Genomic DNA, 20,146 nt, shown 5'->3' with positions numbered 1-20,146 from the left:
ACTGTAATGAGCATTATCACTGTGTATGACGTAGCCTCACTGCTGATCCTCTCTCCACCTGAGCACATTCACATGTGTGCACTTCATGATAGCAACACCATTGACATGCGTGTCTGCACATATCCACAAGCTTGACAACGACATGTGATGTTGTCCATTCAATGTTTTCGGACAGCATCTCATTAGCGATAGTTGCCGCCCTCCCCGTGCATGCTACATTAATGTAAATTGCGGATTGTGCGACGTCAAAACTGCAACAGGGACACACATAGAAGTACACTTCCTGCCCAGGCAGGAACTGAACAACGCCCAGGTCCCCAGAATAATTATTCACAACCCTACGCTGGCCTGGCGTACGCCTGGCGTACGCAAGCCCAGCCCACTTTGGGTACATATAAATAGGATAACGAAAATGCCACATGTCCCAGTTCTTCCACACTGCCTCAGGTGATATGGCAGCATCCACCTAGCATATCACAATGCGCAATAAAAAAAAAGGGATCCATGAGGTGCACACCATCCTGGCAATCAAAACTAGATCTGAATTGTGAACCCTGCTGTCTGTCGTGTTTGGACACACACCAATGACAGCAGGTGAGCAGTGGGGCCTGGGAGCACAGGGGCTGCAATTGAGCATGGTGCGGCGGGAGGGGTGGGGTGCATCAGCCTGGGTGCACAGGTGCGAACAAGCGATGTTGCCGTGCGTAACAATGTGATCTCTGACCTCATTCAGTGATATCTCTGTCTCATTTTAAGGACCTGCTGGACCATACTGTAGGCCTGAGCCAGCGGGCAGTGCTGCCCTACAGACACGTGGCGTTGGCTTTTGGGGCACTGTAGTGAGCTGATTACTAAGTGTACATGCACACAGGCTTGCGCCACTACATTGCACGTGCACATTATACTTCTAGCATGCGCTCTGTTCCTTTGTATGTGAAAGTTGACATAACATATTATATTTTATACTTGTGTATTTTCTTGCACTCCAACACCTCTTTGAACCACGATTACCACTAACAGTTGGTAAATCGTACTTCAAGAAGGAAGGATGCACTCAACTTGTGTTCTCTATTAAGCTTGAAAAAAACCCTCATTTACCTCAAAACGTTTCCAGCATTATATTATTTCTCCCTTTTCAGACACTGGGTTAGTGGCACCAAAATCGGCGGAGCGGATGCTCAGCCCGTGATGAGGCCCTGGGCATTCTGACTCCTTCCATCGTGGTATCAAGACACTGTCCTCTGCCGGAGACCTGCTGTGCCACCCTGAGAGAGCCACCCCGGAGTTGGAGCTGGCACTGGCACATCGTTGGACACACCGGTTGTGGCAGGTGAGCAGTGAAGCCTCGGTGCGCAGGAGCTGTAATTGAGCACAGTGCGGGGGAAGGGGCTGGGGTGCAGCAGCCTGGGTGTACAGGTGCAGGCAAGCGATGTTGCCATAGATAATAATGTAACATCTGGCCTCATTCATATCTCTGTTTCATTTTAAAGACTTGCTGGACCGTACTCTTTCTCGTGGACCCCAGCGTCCCAGACACACGGGTGACAGGAGGTGAACAGTGAGGGCTGGGTGCAGTAGGCCGACGCTCTGTCTCCTCCTCCCTCTGTTCTTTTGACTCTCCCTCCCCTTCTCCCTTCCACCCACTCGCTCTCTGTCCCATTCTCACTTTCTTCCTTTCATTCTGACTACCTTTCTTTATCTCTTGGACATGGCACACATACTTATGTTTCTTTTTTGTCTTGCAGGTTTTGTAAGCTGCTACCTGGAGGAGTCCCACTCTCTTATTTCATGTTTTACAGTTGTTTGTTCAAATAAAGTTGTGATTCCATTTATTTGTGTTGTTTTAATAAAAGATATTTTTTTACCAATAAATAAGTGAGTGCATGGGTCTTCTTTTTCTGACAACACTTGTCTGTAGTTTATTGTGAAAATCGGCAGTTGATAGGAGGTTATGAGGGAAAACATATGTAATTTTGCAGTGCACCTACCAAATATAAACCAACAGACTATTACATTAATGAAGCCTAGGTAATTCTACAACTGCAAGGGTTATATGAGTGTATCACTTTATAATACTACGAGTACTGCCCGTGTGATTACAGAACCAATAAGGCACTGCCTAGGGCCACCGAGGCTTCAGGGACTGGCGAAGCCCACCCTGCATATTTAAGTAAAGTCCCGGGATATAGTATGAACTGCGCCTGGGAGGTGGTGCTCCATAGGGCCATGATGCATTGGTTACTGCATAACTACAGAATTACTATAAACGCATACTAACACTACTTGCACATGTGTTGTACAGCGACCAGAGTGTAGTGAAGAGGAAGCTCAAAATCCCAAAATTTAAATCCTACCAGAGGTCGGATGACATAGTTCGATGAGCCGACGACCCTGGGATGAGTAGAAACAGCTTCACGAAGAAAACGGGTCTTCAGCAGAACGCAAGGAAGCTCAAAATATTGGTGAGTGCTGCCTTCTTTTTACCTTCTCCCGCTCGTCGCCAAATTTATGTAGTGAAGAGGAAGACAGCAGTGGATCCGATAAGTAGATTTATTGCAGGAAAAGAAGACAGCTTAAACAGCCACCAACAGGAGCAGACAGCAAGGCAACCATCTTCTCCAGCACCATGTGCAAACTCCCCAAGATTCCACTCATGACAACCCTACATTCTAACATTACATGCTTACATTCTAGTAGCATTGGAATACTACACAGAGCACATGACTTTACAGCAATGAGCTCAGGGTTTCATCCACGAGTCTTGAGACCGGTAGGGGTGAGTAGTTCGCTTCCCACTCTCTGTATTGTATAAACGCAAACTAACACTATTCCCACAGGTATGCTACAGCGCCCAGAGCACATCACTTTACAGCAATGAGCTCACGGTTTAATCCCCGAGTCTTCAGACCAGTAGGGGTGAGTAGTTCGCTTCCCAATCCCTGTATAGTATAAACGCATACTAAGGGGAGAGGAGTTGGCCTAAAGGCTAGGGCGTTCGATCTCGGACCTGGGGAACTGGGTTCGAGTCTCGGTAATGACGTCGAACATCCTGTGATTCTGGACAAATCACTTAATTTCCCCGTGCCTAACAAAAAATGAATGTGTGTCCTCATGTAACGTAACTGGTGCTATGTAAAGCGCTCTGATACCTGATTGGATTCGGGTCTAGTTCGTGCTATATAAAACGCTGCAAAAAAAAAACCACACTACTTACACAGTTATACTACAGCGGCCAATATGCTACAGCACCCAGAGCCCATCACTTTACAGCAATCAGCTCGGTTTGATCCCAGAGTCTTCACACCGGTAGGCTTAAGTACTTCGCTTCCCACTTCCGGTATAGTATAAACGCACGGTAGAGGTCTGTAGTTTGCTTCCCACTCCCTGTATGGTATAAACGCCTACTAACACAACTTACACAGGTATGCTACAAAGACCAGAGCACATCACTTTAAAGTAAGGAGCTCATGGTTTAGGCTCTCGGTTTCTTACCTGAGTTTAGCAGCATCTCATCTCAGCACCATGTCACTCTGAGCAACACCGCACTTTCAGACCGGTATGAGTGACTACTTCGCTTTGCACTCCCTCACAGATGTTACAGTGCTCCAATCCTCCTGTTTCCAACACTTTTCGCCCTTTTTTCCCCTTACTCGTTTCAATGGAATCACAAAATGGCTGCCAACACTTCCTAGTTGCAACAGATCACAACCAATAAGCAGCAAGCTCGTGCTCGTAACGCCTCAGCCAATCAGATGGCAGAATTCCCAACTATCGATATCTGCAAATTTCAATATTTCGCCAAAACTACTGAACGGATTTACACCAAATAAACAAAAGCATGCTTTCTAGACTAAGACCCTTCTGCTTGCCAGATTTTGGGGTAATGCCGTTCACCCGTTCGACCTGTAGTCTTGTCTAAAGTTTCCTATGGAAATTGCATAGAGAAAACATATTTTGGGACCCACCTTTTTTCTCGGCCCCCCCTTGATGAATCAGCTCCAAACTTTCAACACAGGAGCTGATATGAACAAAGAATTAGTTTGGAAAATGTCATGAAGATTCATCAAACGACGCCAAAGTTATAAGCAAAACAAAAAATGCTCTTCCTATGGAAACTTGGTCCTAACTATAACTCCCTACTGGCGACCGCCAGTAGGTAATATATGTATATATATATTGGAACGCAATTAGGATATTGGTCCTTAAGAAGGTGGTCAGCAGGTATTTATTCATCCAAAACGTTCGTTGACCGTTGTGTCAGCCCCCAGGTTATGACTCAATGATAGAAAACAAAAAAGAGTGAGTGGTCTCTTTGTTGGGTTGTTGAGAAAATCCTGGGAGTGGAGGATTGTTTGTTTTGAGTATGAAATAAGTAGGTTTACCTGGTATGACCGGGAGTTTGGGGAAGGGTGTGTGGTTTGTTGTGATTTAATAATGTGTTTCATTGAGATGATGAAACAAGTATATGATGTGATATCAAGAATATTTGGTAATTATTTTTTCTACATATTAATTTATTGTAAAAGCAATAAAAGAAATTGCAGAAAATGAAATAAAAATCTCAACTATATTGTTTGGCCAGATTATTGAGGATTATTTCTGTGGAAAAAATATATAGGCCATGTGGGAATTCTTTTTTGTATTTGATGTCTTACTTCATTGTTTACTGAATGTAGAATGAATATTTTGGGTGTGCCCTTTTTGTGATGTCTTAGAGAGGAGGCAGCAGTACTATGTCTGCAACATTTCTCTCTTTTGTCCACCAGGCCCCAAAACAACAGAAGGAGGTTCACTTGCAGACAACGGTTGAACTTCATCATCAGAGGTGGTATGGTCAGATGCAATTTACCTAATGTCACCACACAATCAGGGTAATAACTCGGAGTCACAACCATGTAGGACTTCATCTGTAAACAGATGGCTCTACAACCTTACTTGATCTGAATGATTAGAGTAGCAGGTCTACACTCAGAATCAGGCCAAATACAACAATGTTGACTTTTGCTTGGTTAACAAATAGGCTGCAGCTCTCCTGAAAGAATTTACTGCAATCTCCACTTAAAGCTTCATAGTTTGCACTGGTCCAAAATTAAATACCAGTTATAAAATAAACATCTCAACCAATGTTTTTCTCACCAAAGCAGATTTATATGTAGAATATAGCCTTCAAACAGAAACACACTGTTCTCAATTACCTCATGACACTTTCTTGACAACACAAGTATTATTTGTTTTACTTAGGGTGGTGACGTAACATGTTTGATTGTGTCCCAGCATCTCTGAACTTACAGTGACCTCTTCGTTTTTAGGGGTGGCCAGATACAGCTTGTTCTCTCAGAGTTTCATGTTGATACAGAAAAAGGGGCTTTGAGGTAGCCCACTTCAGTAAATATTTACTTTGAGACAGCATGAGACAGCACCCTTCAGCAAAAGATTGATTGAAGTGTGTTTCACAATCAGATCAACACACAAGCTTACTGATCAGTTATGTATACAGTTTACAGAATTGATTATTCAGAGAAAAGGGTTTGGATTCACAGTTCCTCTTGCAGCTGTTGAGAGAGAAATGAAGGACTTTGGGTAGTCATTTACATGTCTACATCCTAAAGAAATAAAAACAGAGAGTGTGTGAGTCATTTGGATCCACATTTTATCTGGTGGAAGAAGGGGAGTGTAAAGATTGAAACACACATAAGGTGATGGGAGGAATGCTTGCAATTTGACTCACCACTAGAAATCCCTCGGGGTAGCATCCAACCCATCATTCCTTCTCTAACCATGTCACCTCAGTTTGGGCCCAGCCATATGCAAATCAGCCTTGACCCTGTTCCTTATGGGAATAGTTCAGCCAGAACTGCCAGGCCTGATCCTCCCTGAACCAGAACACAAGCAAGACAGAGTGGGTCGTAAAGTGGCCAGATTGATTTTATTCAAACCCAACCAATTAGCGCCACTTTACAGAGTTTGACAGTGAAGCGCTACTTTTGTTTACACAGCTTTCTTTGAACAACATTGTTTTCCCCGGTGGGGAAGTGCACCATTCCTGAATGTACTGCAATACCTGCTTTGTGGGTGAATTGGAAAACATAACATGTACAGCGACTCTGTGTTCACGGATGTAGTCTTTTTATACCATACTGCTTACATTTTATAAGGCTGTAAGTAATAGATATTAAAACGGGTCCCTTTTGGGCCCTGTATTCATGTCCTTAACTTTTCAGGCAAAAGCACTCATTGATTTCTGAATAATAAGTGTAAAAGCATTAAGGTAACCATGTTGTTCCTTCTTACATTTAAATGCATTACTTAATCTTGCATTCCCTTGAGTGTTTGCTTTTTTAAGGTTGTTGTTACTTTTTTTCAGGTAGCATATTACTCATGTCCAGTGCGTAATTTGAACTGAGTCACAACCAGGTGTTTATAGCAGGGCACAATTGGGTTGTAGCTGAAGGCAGTGCGAGTTTCTCTCAGTGGGGCAGTAAGGTGTTAAGTGGGGGAGAGAATGTGGCACTATAGCCAGAGCTGCTGAATTTGGAACTGGGGAATGAGGTTCAGCCTAATGACCAGTCCACCAGACCACTCTCCTGAGGGAGCACATTCCTTTACTAGACCTTCGAAGGCCCCACAAGTTCTTAGAAGCCCTGGTGTCTCTTAGCACCAGCAGGTGGACCCTAGCGGTGGCAAGTGTGGGTTAACCTTGAAGATTTCTCCACACCAATCCTTTCTGAAGTTCCCCTCCAGTCTTGCGTGGAGGCCTATGAAGCAGCCCACCCTAGAGCGACAGTGACTCTGTCACTGAGGACGCAGGACCCTTGAGCAGGGAGGCTCTAGGGCGGTGCGACTGGTGCAATCGCACCGGGCACTGACTTCGGGTGGGGGAGTCATGTTTGCAAGTATATTATGGTTTTAAAAGAGCTTCTGCCTCCTTCCTGGCCTCCAGCGATTTTCAGCAACAATAAAAATGTCATGATAACTCCGATGAATAATGTTTTTCCTACAGAGAGATGGAGTTTTGTCAAGTGGAGGTTTTGACTTGTGGAAAGGTAGCACAGAGGGTTAATGTGTCTTCTGCAAAGAACATGTACCATGCAAATCACAAAGTGCACATAATGTAAATAGGAAAGTGGGTTACTGCTTTTGACAGTGAGATCCTTTCGTTACTTGCAGTTTCTAAGTCAAAATCCTAACATAGAACAGTGAGCTATCAACTGTCATCTTAGAGCTGCATGCAAACTGCAAGGTATAAATTAGAGCATTATGTTTTTTTCCCCAGTCTTAGATTATCCTAATGTTGCAAAAACGGTTCATTTGGATAGAAATGAATTCTGGCTATTAAAGAGAAACCCCAACGATGGTATTACATTCTAAATTCAGAGTTTGTGTTTCGCCCGACCAATCACTATTAAACTATACATCCTACTAGTATGATTGTCATGTGAGCACTACACCTTGTTGTCCTTTGCCTTATGTAACATTCCCTTTACTGTGATTTACAGTGATTGATTGTCTCTGCGTAAAGTGTATTGTAAAGTGCTCTGACATCCTACACTGGTCTCAGTGGCGCTGTAACTCAAATTAAATGCATCTGAGCGAGAGTGTGGTAATGGAGACTTGAGGGGCACTGTTAGAGGGTGCTAGTGAGGGAATCCATGGCAGAGGGAGTCGTTGGGGGGCACCAACAAACATTGTCGCACAGGGCTCCGCCAGCGCTAATTTCCACTTCCTACAGTTCTAACACCATATCAAAAACGCTGATTTGAAACCCCTTGAATCTGCAGCATACTTTCACTTTAAACACACCCAGATGCTAGACCTTCCCTAATGAATCAATACCAGGGAGCCACTCAACAAGAATAATCTAGAATGTTGGAGTTACTTTATTTATGTTTACCTGGAATTGTTTATTTTATGTGTTCATTTTCTCCTCATTTTTTATTGCAATCTTTTCTTTTATCTGCTTTTTATAAGAAATGTATATTTGCTCACCTCTTTCCCATCCCCTCAAGCCTTGTGAGAAAAACTGAATAATTCTGTATTCTAAATCCAAAAGCACTGGTTTTTGGTTCTCAGCTGCCCTTTTTTGTTCAGGTCAGTGAGTTACATAGCTTTCAAAGTAAAATGAAAAATGCATGTATCTGAATTCAAATTCATCTTGCTATATTGCCATTTGCACAATGTTTCTCAGTGATGCCATTCAATTAATTTTCCCCAATGCTCTGGAATATTTATCATGGGCTCATCTGGAAAAAATCAGTTATCCATCCTTGTGAGACCTGCACCTAGCTTTTCCACCCAACATGACAAATGTAATCCGTTAAATACAGTTTTAAAATATATGGACTTACTTCATTTGTTTAATTATCTTTTTGTTCATGTTACTGATATCCACAGTAGGTCTCTTTCAGTGACGCCAAATAGGATAAATAGTCCTGCAATGTCACTTTCTGTGATGTCAATTCTTCTGAGGCACCATGCAAATTAGAGGGTCCTCAAATCTTCCCTTTCGGCCGGGTCCCCAGAAGTCCTAGGACCGACCCTGCTTGGGTACTCCGGTTCACCCGCCCCGATCTCCTAGCACTCCAGGGCCGTGCGTCTGGCAGGCACGTCTGGTCTGGCCCTCCCCGCTGTCTCCACCTCTGGCGACAGTGACTCAGCTCTGAGTGGCTCTGGAGCCCCAGGGTCAATTGTAATTTTCATATTTTAATTACTAAACCCAGAAAAAGAAGAATAAGGCATAAGGCATAAGCAACCAAGAGTTGTCCAGTAGGTAACCCTTGACTTCATAGGAAGCTATTCGACACTGGTTGGTTCTGTATAACACGTTAAATAACTGGTACTGTTCACGGCAACACTGGCTCCGGTTTTTCCAACATTGAGCATCGGAAATACATAATTAGGAATGTATCAAAAAAGAGGGGTTTAAAGCCAGAGAATTTACAAATGTATACCTTTACATTTCTAAGGAAGCTTCAATGCGCTCTGTAAAGTTTAAATCAAATATCAGCTGTGTGTATAAGTCTAAAAAACCGCCTGCAAAACTGAAAATATGTTTCTATTACATTCACTAATTTGCATTAAGACTGCTCAATGGAATTTTCATAATCTACTACGACGAAGAGGAATTGCAAGTCAATTAAGAACAGTATTTTTGGTTCATGCATGAAAAGCAACATCTGTTGCACATACGGCAGCACAGGAGTTATCTTTTCATTGGAAGCCTTCTGTTTCAGCATGATTTTTTTTAAATGGAAATTGAAATTATTCGCAACAATGATACAAAAAACGTTAAGCTGTGAGGAGTTGGCGCGGATGTTGTGAATTATATCAATTTATCCAAAACGTGCTAGCAACAGAGAGACACAAATATTTGGAAGGCACACGCTGCAAAAGGCAAAATACTGCATTAAATTATGAAGTCTATTTGTGATGCAAATTGTTTTTTGATTAGAGGATTGGAAATGTTGCCATGTTTTGAGAGTTCTGTCTGCAAATACATTTAATAGATGTACCTTAATGCATATATTCGTGGTCTCTTCTATTAAAGGTTTGAGGTAGCACGTTTTTCATGGATGCCACGTGGTAACGTGATACATGAAAACCTAGATGCAAAGGTTTAGATGTTGTTTCAAGTTGTGCATATAAAATTCTACATTATTACAGTAGATTTGAGGGCTGAGCTACAATAACCGGCAACCGATGGCTTTCTGTGTTAAGGAAAGGCATTTATATTTCTTCGCCTGGATATACCTTTGCATACACCTTTGGGTTCTTTTTTTTTTTGGCTCCCAGTCACATTAAGCTCGAGGACCCTGCAGTGCCGCAATATTAGGAAAGGAGGAATTGAGGAATCTGGAGCTGGCGAGAGTTTGCGAGAGTAAATCTCTTCTTGCCTCAGAGCCATAATATTTCTGGCCTTGATTGGATCCCATGGACGCTGACTGCTGATTGTTGACTGTTGTGGTGATTGCTGTTGTGACCCCCCGGACACGTGGATTGGAGATCCTTTTTCTGGGGCTCCAGGTTTCTCTCCAAGAGGGGGTAAGTGAAGATTTCATCTACAGGGTCCTTTAAGGTCCCTTAAGTAATTTGGGCAGCATTTTCTGGTCAGCGACCGGCAGAGGGGCAGCAGGGCTTGATAAGCAGCACATCATGCGGAAACTTTCCAAAGGAGCTAAAGAAATTGTCCAGTCTGAGTCTCTGAATCTGGTCCAAAAGGCCCAAAAATTAGTTGGCCAGGTCACGGCACAGTCAAACCACGCAGCCGCACTTAGACTCTTCTGTCTGAATTCGCTGAGATGGCATGTGCTGAAGCCACTACACAAAATCTTCAGGAATCAGCTCTGGTGGATTCGGATGACTCCCCCATAAGCCCTAGTGAGATGGCTTCCTTAAGTGCGGGTTCACCAATCTCTGCTGCTTTAACAACGTCATCAGCTGGCATAGTGGGGGAATCTACAGAATTTAGAAAGTACCCTATTTTTTTCAAAGCGAAACAAGGAGGGCCCTTGGCTGGAGCCAAGCAGTAGTTGGAAGCGAATTACCTCCTTTTAGCCGATAACATTTTGGACTTAGCTCCGGAAAATTTAAATAACGAGACTGGCAGTCTTCCCTCAATTTCCATCCTTCCATCCTCAGATGTAATAAACCCACCAGTTGGAGAAGGGTCCAGGGGTCATCCTATCCCAACGGCCTCAGAAGGGTCTATTGTGACTTCACCAGATGCTGATGCAGAGGGTGCTCAGGCAGAGGACAGGTCTAATGTAAATCAGATGAATCCTTCTCTAGACAGTAGCGCTCTTTCCATACAATGGTATGCAAAGAGTCTCCTTAATTTGATTCTGGACAAAATTTGTTAGTTAAAAACCTCCCAATCTGCTGTGATCGCCACAATTCATGCCCGCCTGACAAAGATTGAGGAAAACATGGCTCAGATCCCGGCATGGCTCACGGAAGCCGAAACCAGGATATCTCAATTAGAGGGCCAAGTGACATCTATGAATCTCAAAGTAGCCAGCTTTCAGGCCCAGAGAACGACGCTGTAATTTAAGTTGGAGGAGTTAGAGAACCATTCCAGACGCTCACATCTTCGAATCCTGGGCATCCCGGAGGGGATTGAGGGTCAACAGACACTACAATGGATCGACTCATTCAATATTTTTTTTTTTTCTTTTCTTTTTTTTTACTTTTATTAGTCACAATTACAAAGAGAAAAAAAGGGAAAAAAGGTACACATCATTTTGTCTTCAACAAGCAAAGAAAAAAACAAGAGAGGAAAAAAAAAAAAAAAAAAGAAACATTTGTCAGTTGCATTAGGATCGACTCATTCAAAAAGAAAACTGTCCTCCCAGAATTTAATGGTGACCTGACGATAATGAGAGCCCATCGTGTTCCAGCACACCTCCCTCCTAATGCCAAGTTTCCACGGACTATCCTGGTTAACTTTGGGGACTTTAGGGTCAAGGAACAGATTTTATCAAGAGCCATTAAACAAAGACAATTTTCCCCTGTAGATGTCCCATTATGCCGCATTTTCCCAGACATTTCAGCCTCTGCAGCAAAAAGGTGAAAGGAATTTGTCAAAACGCTACATTTATTTAAGGCACAAGGGGCGCAAGCTATGATAGCCCAGCAGAGTAAGCTGAAGGTGCTAGTTAAGGGCAGATTCCATATCTTCTGCAGTGTCCCAGATGCGCAGGAATTACTGCAGCAGATATCTATGGATAAGCCCTAATGGTTTTAAGTTAGTCTTCAGCTAGGTAGCTGTGGGGGATTTTCTTAGAAAGACAAAAGAACTACTTGTTTATAGAGGGCTGTTATTGCTTTTTCTAGCTTTGGTTTCTTCCTAGTTGTCTTCTTTTTGATGCAAAAATACTATTAATGCTGTTTTTTTTGCCAAGATGGGGGAACGTTAGAGAGGGGAGGGCTGATTAGCATCACTAGGCATGAAGTCATTGTGCCAGTTGAAGGGTGGGTGGGTCAGGTTGTCTGGCTCTGAGCAGGGGCGGCCATCTGCTCAGGCGACAATGGGCCAAGGGAGGGAACAAGGAGGTGGAAAGGGAGCACGGGAGGAAAATGAAATCCATATTTTAAGTTCATATTTATTTGTCTACTGCTGTGCGAAAGCTTGTTATTTCTGCTAGATTCGGGTTGGAGGCCTTTCTCAGAGTTAGTAAAAGGAACATTTTCAGAACATGGGGACATTCAGAAACTTGTTCTGTTTACGTAATGGGAAATAAGGAAATATTGAAAGTAGTTACGTTCAATGTGAATGGTCTTAATAATAAGAGGAAAATGCGGGCCATTTAGGCTTGGATTAAAACAGAGAATCCCTTGGTTATTCTAATACAAGAGACCCATATACCAGTGGGGAAATTCTCAGATTTTGCAATGTTTAGATCGTGGGCAGCCTATAGGGGTTTCTCTTCATCCTCAGCAGCTCATAGGGGGACGGCAATCTTTCTTAATAAACAATTTCAGTCTGAGGTGGTTAATTCTGCGAGCGATCAAAGTGGTAGATGGTGCTGAGTTACTTGTAATGTAAATCATCGGCCTTTGACGTTTGCTAGTATATATACCCCAGTTGAGGATAATCCCTTCCCATAATCCAAGTCCTGGGAGAGTTAATCGTGGGAGGTGATTTTAATTTGCTAATGAGTCCCAAGATCGATTCCTCATCTAACTAAAAAAAAAACAGTAAAAATGAAAAACTCTTAAAACGGTACATAACTATAGTTCAATGCTTGATATTATTGACCCTTGGTGAACTGTATTTCGCACAGAAATTGCTTATACTTGCTTCTCAGGGAGATTTCACACTTTTTCACGTATTGATTTTTTTCTTCTCTCCAGGAAATTGGTCTTTTTACAGCAGAAAATTCTTCAAAATTGAGTTTCAGACCATGCACTGGTGGTTTTAGAGTTAGCATTGGGTAAAGGCAGTACATTCTTTAAAAGGTGGCCGTTAAATAGACAATATTTGCTAGACGAAAATTGGGCGTCTTCTAGTAAAACACACATTTTAGAGTTTTTTTAGCGAAACCTTGGCTCTGCTCCATCCCACTTGTTATGGGATTCGTACAAAGCTTTTTTTCGAGGCCTAGCTATAGGTAAGGATGCAGAAAACTCAAGGAAAAGGAAGGGAGAAAAACAGATATTAGAGCAAAAAGTGCAAGAATTTTGTGATAGATTCCTTTCTAATCCCTCTGCCTTAAATAAACATCATAAGCGAAACCTGACTGAAGTATATAATGCTAAAAGTGACACCCTTTTCCAGCAGGATAGGCAAAAGATCTATGAAGAAAGTAATTACACCGGGAGATTTTTAGCATGGCAGGCTAGGGAACAGGCCACAAGTAATTCAAATATTGGCATTGAGATGCCCCACCTCCGGATCTCGTACTGGGGATACGGGAGAAATAGGAGATATAATGGTCCAACACTACAGGAATATCTATGGCCAGCAATTACCAATTGATATATTGTCTTTGGAAGAATTTCTGCTGGAATATGAATTACCCGGGCTATCTGAGGAAGATAAAGGGCGCATGATGAGCCCTTTTACAAAAGATGAGTTAGGGGAGGTCATTAAAAATCTTCCAAATGGTAAAGCCTGCGGCCCGGATGGTCTGCCAGCTGAATTTTTTTAAACGTTTTTTGGTGTAATTGGGGATTATTTATTACTAGTTATAAATTCAATTTTATGAGGCCGGGCCTATTTCTCTGTCATTTAGAGAAGCAAGTGTAGTCAGTTTTTAAAAAAAAGGCTAAAATAGTGAAGATCCCAACTCACATAGCCCCATTATGCTTTTAAACTCTGACTACAAAATAGTAACGAAACTTTTAACTAATCGTTTTAATGGAATTGCTTCATATTTAATTCATCATGATCAAAATGGTTTTATTGCTAGAAGGCAACAAGGCATGAACACGCACTTTTTAGTGGAGGCACTTGACTATTTTGACCCAGACGATACCAGCATTAGTGCTTTTTTTAGATGTCGAAAAGGCATTCCATCTGGTGATATGGGAATCTTTATTGTATCTTGGGTAAATTTGGTATTCCCTCTAAAACTACGGGGTTGATTGAGAAGTTATATTCGAATGCTGAGGCCAATATTATTATTAATGCAGCTAAGGCTGGCCAAGTAAAAGTCAAAAGAGGAACCAGACAGGGATGTCCGTTATCACCGGTGCTATTTGTTTTTTTATTGAACCTCTTGCGATAGCCTTTAAGAATAATATGGATATTTGTCCCGCGCTTCCTAATCTGGAGAAAATAAAATTATATGCTCATGACAATATGCTCATTATAAAGCCAGAGAAGGAAGTGCAGGCAAAGACCTTAGAGATTTTTGAACGGTATGAAGCATTTGGAGGCTATAAAATTAATTTTAAAAAAACAGAAATATTACTTTGCGGTGGTGGGGCATCGAGGGATTTGCACCCCGTTATTATCTCATGTTTAAACACAAATCTGAAGAGATATTTAGGGATTTATTTCTCACCATTGATTTCAGAATTATATGATTTAAATTTGTCCCATTATTACGAAAAGTTCAAGATCTGTTTACCCGATGGCATTCTCTCTCACTATCTATTTTAGGCAGGGTGGTTTTGATCAAAATGTCAGTGCTCCCACTTTTTAACTTTCTCTTTTCAGCAATTCCATGTGTTTTAGTCAATTCCTTTTTTATAAAACTAGAGTCTATGCTTACATCATTTCTCTGGTGCAAAAAGGTCCCCCGATTCGCACTGAGCACTTTATATGAGGAGCGGGCAGATGATGAGTTAGCTCTCCCCAATTTGAAGGAATATTACTATGCATGCTTTGCACAATATATGTCTAGATTTAAGCAGGAATTACATTTTGTTTTTTTTTGTTAATTTGTTTATGAATTTGATTTGTAAAGAAAACCAGATCCATTGCCCACTATAAATTTTTAGATCTCCTAAATTAGTATGTTATAAGTGTCAATGTTGGTTCTGTCATAAACGTCAGGCTTTCTATAGAAGATACTCTATCTTAGAAATTAATAGTTCAACTCCTATAGCGGGTCTTATTTCCTCCACAGGAATTAAAGATTCGTCTACAATCATTCAAAATTGGACTAAGGCAGGGTTCCGGAAACTTTCGGATTTCCTGCAGAACGATAGATGGTTGAATATTGATGAAATGTCTTGTTTAATTCCCCGTAATTTTCTTCTCCTAGGGTCATATAATGTTCTTAGGAAGTTTTTTAATAATCTGGACTTGGTCCAGATTATCTATCAGAAAAGTCTAGTTCATGGCTTATTAGAACATACGGGTTTAAAAAAAACGGGGGAATGGAAAAAACGTCTAGCCTCAATCAAGGTGATAGATCTAGAGGCTAAGGCTATAATTAAATGGGAAAAATACGAGGAGTTGGAAATCACGGCAAATGTTTGGTCTTCAGTAAATAAATATAATTTCAGCACGGTCAGAGGGGCTAATTGACGAAGGATGCTATTCTTTAGTAAGTGGCTACTGTATAGAACTCCGAGCTGTATAGCTAAGACCTATCCAAATCAATCGGGCAGTGTTTTCGGTGCCACAATCACCCTTCTGCCAATTGGACGTATATAATATTACAGTGCCCCCTGATCCAGAAAGTTTGGATCGACATTTTTGATTTTTTAACATCAGAAGGTATATTGACAAGTGGGCCCAATGTTCTGTTGATATTGCTTGGTTACGATCCAGACCTCAGCCTACCTGACAAAAGGATTAAACTCCTCTATATCGGAATGGCTGTCACTAGATCACTTCTTCTTCAAAGATGGTGATCGTATCTAATACCATCAAAATATGAATGGGTCCGGAAAATGGCACAGGTTAAAAGAAGTGAACGCGCGTATGCTTTTCGAACGGGTGGGCTGAAGAAGTTCGATAAGATCAGGGCTGAGTTTTTTAATGGTGATGCTTAATCGGCAGAATTGGTATAGGAATCTTTAATCGGTGGTATCCTGACTTATATGATCTTTAGTAAAAAGGTAGTAGCACTATATTCCGTTTAGAATAGTTTTTGCGATCTTAGGGGCATATCTACAAGGCGGCGATATAAAATTATCACCGCTTTTGCGGCCGTTTTTGGCCGAAAAGCGGCACTAATTTTATCGCTATATCAGTAAGGTCACACTATCGTGTGAAACCTTGCCTTAGCGCCTGAATTCCTAACATCTTTGCATCTTTAATGAGATGCAAAGTGGGCGTTCCTCCCCAGGATAACGGGAGAAATGTCGCTAAGCGACATTTCTCCTATTATCAAGCCTCACGCAAAGCAGCATAGCGACAAGAAAAGTAGCGATAACCTCTGTTATTGCTAATTTCTTTACGCCTGCTTTGAAACTGACTTAGGAATGATATCCTATGTAAGGTGGATATCATGGCTAAGTATGTGAGGCCCTATCAGCAAGCTATCGCCAAACTTCGTGGGATTATCGCTGGGTTTCCAGCGATAATCTCACGCTTGGCAGTTAGCGCTAGGACTTTTATCGCTTTTAAGATAAGCGTTGCTAATAGCACGCTATCTCAGTGATAAAAATCCACGCAAGCCGGCGATAATTATCCTAGCGCTAAGTGTGCTTAGCGATAATTATTGCCGGTTGTTGGTGATATGCCCCTTAGTGAACTATATAGGATCATGTTACACTTTTGATATATGTTTTTACTAGGTTTATATTTTAGGAATGTAAGATCCGAGTATATATTTAAAATTGATGAGAATATGAGGCAATGGACGTTGTTTTAAAATAATATTTGTTTTATCTCGTTGGATTTAAAATACAGTGTCTGATTTGTCAGCTTGTTGAATCTTTGATTAAGTGTTCCATGTTAAATTATAAGTCCTGCTAATCTAAATGATACTGATGAATTTTGATGTATGAATATTAAGATGCTAATTTCTGTGATATTTGGATTTATATGGATTTCAATTAAAAATAAAAATAATTATTACAGTTCATTTTAATTTTTTACATAACAGACCTTTCTTCCTCTTCAAACTTAAAAAAGGGTTTTGATTGCAATAGGTGAAACACAATTTTTTTTTTTTATAATGTATTCATCTAAAATAAGAATTAAACGAACCACTAATGTTGTAAATGTGTCTTTGTGTAGGAAGTTATATGTGTATACAACCCTGCACACATCTATGAACCTAAATAATAAATTAGACCACCCAGTAATTACTTTCAGGCATGCCATCTAAATTGCGTTCACTAGTTGTCAAGGAACACAACGTGGATGCCATGTCTTGCAAGTTGGACACAAGGCGAATGGGATTGCCCTAGGCTCACAATATTCATCACCTTAGGGTATAAAATGCATTGCATAACAAGCCATGGATTTATCACAAAAGGGCACAACATTGTCCCTGTAGTGTGAGCACAACACACTGAGCCATTAATCATACTACCAATGGTCTTTAGCAATTCCCTATAAAGACTGGACACATATGGTCTTCTAGAATGCACAGTGTATCCAAATTAAGAATTATGGTAAACCTTTGTGTACGTTTTTTAAAGTAGGGCTATCAGTGATTGTAGGAGAGTAGGGTCTGCTATCCTATGGTCACCCCAAATTTTTGCTTTTTGCTTCACTGGTTTTTGACATATTGAGGCTGTGGGCCTGCCAATCAGACCCCCAGCCTGCTGTTCTCTCTACTAAATTTATACTATGCACCCTAGGTGCATAACCAATTGGAAGTGGATCACCCTGTGAGCCCCTGTACCAGTGTACACTAGGTACCCAGGGCATTGGTGTATCTAAGGCCTGCCAGGGGCTGAAGCATGTATTATGCCACCCCAGGCTTGGCCTAACAAATTTGACACAACTGGCTGATCACTCAGCTGGGGTAAGTTGGTGTAACCACCTCTTACTTAGGTGTAGTATACCTATACCTAACCTTAAATGGGACACATGTTAACCTATAAGTCACTCCTATGGCAGGCCTTAACAATCCTGAAGGCAGAGTGCTTGGTTCCATGTGAGATGGTGCTCTGGCATGAGCTGAGCCTGTCTGCAGTGGTCGGAACAACTTCCTTCTACTGTTTCCAGATATCGTCATACCATATACTCTTAAGTGCATTATGAGCCTCGCGGTTAAATGCTAACTTTGGTTTGGCTTTATCAAAACATGTCGAGTAAGGTGTCATACGAATTGGAATACTAACCCCTCGCCAATTCTGGTGATGGGGTTAGCATTCCACCCTTCTAGAGGGACACGACATGTACAGTACCTGAAACCCGGGTAAAATCAGACATAGCCTCAGCTCCACAAAATGGATGCTGCCACCACAGACACAAGTCTGCCCTCCTGCTGCTGGGAGTCCTTCCAGATTGGGAGGTGTGGACAAAGGGTTTCCTGCCAGGGGAGGTGCGTGCACCACCCCAGACAGGATTTTGTGTATTGGTCAGGTAGGGCTTGAAAGAAACCAGACATGCCTGAGGCTCACAAGGAGCCTCGGTGCATATGCCAGTTCAATCCGGTCCTGGGGCACACCAGTCCCGGGCCTGGGGCGAGCTGGAGAAAGGATTGGGGGTGTAACCACCCCCCTTCCTGCTCCCACCCTTAGGGAGGGACCTAGCAGGTAGTCCGGCCCCTAGAATCCGCTTAAAGGTAGGAGCTGTGTCCTAAGACTTCAGACATCCTGGAATCAACTTAACTACAAGAAGAAGACGGGAACTTCGACGCTCTGCCGCACAGAGGACTGAAGCCAATCTCCCCTGTGGTCAGGGAGTGACCACCTTGCTAACGCAAGCACCATCCAGCGAATCAACGTCTGCTTTGGCTGCCGCCTCCCGCCGGAGCCCGAGCCCAGAGACTGACAAGACCTGGACCTCCAGACCTCTCACCGCCCGATCCACAGTCCCTGAAAAGAAGGAACCCGTGGAGGCACCGAGACACGTGGAGCCAGCCATCTTGAAAAGACCACGACAAGCTGCAAGCACAACAACCGAGGCTCCCTTCAAGTTGTGCTTTGGGATCTGAGAAGCCCAACACCCGAGCAGCATTTGCACCAAAGGTGAGCCCTCCAGCATCTCCACGATCTGCGTGGGGCCCTTCTGCATTTTGCCACTCGACGCGCCTAACCTGTTGCTGGCCCGCTGGCTAGTGGCCATCTTGGCGACGAACTTCAAGAACTACACCGCTGGTCTGGTTGCTCCAGACTGTCCCTTGCTCCCCTCCAAAGGAGCAGTCCCTCTGACCTTGCTGGTCAGAACCATCAGCTTATTTCATTTTCCACAACAATTGCTTTTGCCAAGGCTTGTTTGCTTCGATCAAGTCGCCGACACCGCCGACAGCGAGAGCCTGCGTGGGACAGCGCGTGAACCGACTCCTGGACGTCGGCGACCTTCAGGGACCACGTGGCTGCAGAGACAAGCTACACCTTCCTTCCTGTTTGCACCCGACATCGCCTGGTACCCACCTGGTGCCACGCTGGTCACTGGCTAATGACTGTGAACACTGTCCCCTCTGCTTACAGGTCTTCTACAACTCCGATCCACTCTTGGATCCACCGCATCTCTTCCGGACCGATCGCCTGCAGCATCTTTAACTACAGGCTCCATTGAACAGATAGAAGAAACCCGACGCACTTCGAGACCTATGCACCCGCTTCCTGTGGGTGAGGTAAAGCTGGCACTCCGGTGCCCAAGTGTAGAGTATCATCTCTAGTGTCTGTGTTTCGAATCTTGAGTTCATAGTCCATCCAGAAGATCCTTTTTGCAGTAACTTTGTAACTTTTACGCACCCATTGAAAACCTATGGGAGCTCGCGTGTGACTATTTGCTCTGCACACGCAACCCGTGGACCTCCTGGTCACTAACTGAAGTTATCTCCTTGTAGGCCCAGCGATTCTAGAGGCCCTAGGCCTTTTTCCTTTTCTGTTCGTGGTACTTATACCACTATTTTAGTATATGGTTTGAGCGGCCACCAGGGCCTATCCATATAAAGTGCAACTTCTGTGTATTCTAACGTATTCTTGTTTAACGATTTGTGCTCCTGTGCTCATAAAGAGTCTAGGGGTTACTTTGAGAAATAAATACATATATATTTTCAATATATATCTGTGTGGTGTCCTTTCATTGGTATAAAAGGGGGTTACATTTGGTAAAACAGCCTGC

The sequence above is a fragment of the Triturus cristatus genome, chromosome 8, assembly GCF_964204655.1.
Source record: "Triturus cristatus chromosome 8, aTriCri1.1, whole genome shotgun sequence".
Classification (NCBI taxonomy): domain Eukaryota; kingdom Metazoa; phylum Chordata; class Amphibia; order Caudata; family Salamandridae; genus Triturus; species Triturus cristatus.
This window is presented reverse-complemented; position numbering follows the sequence as displayed.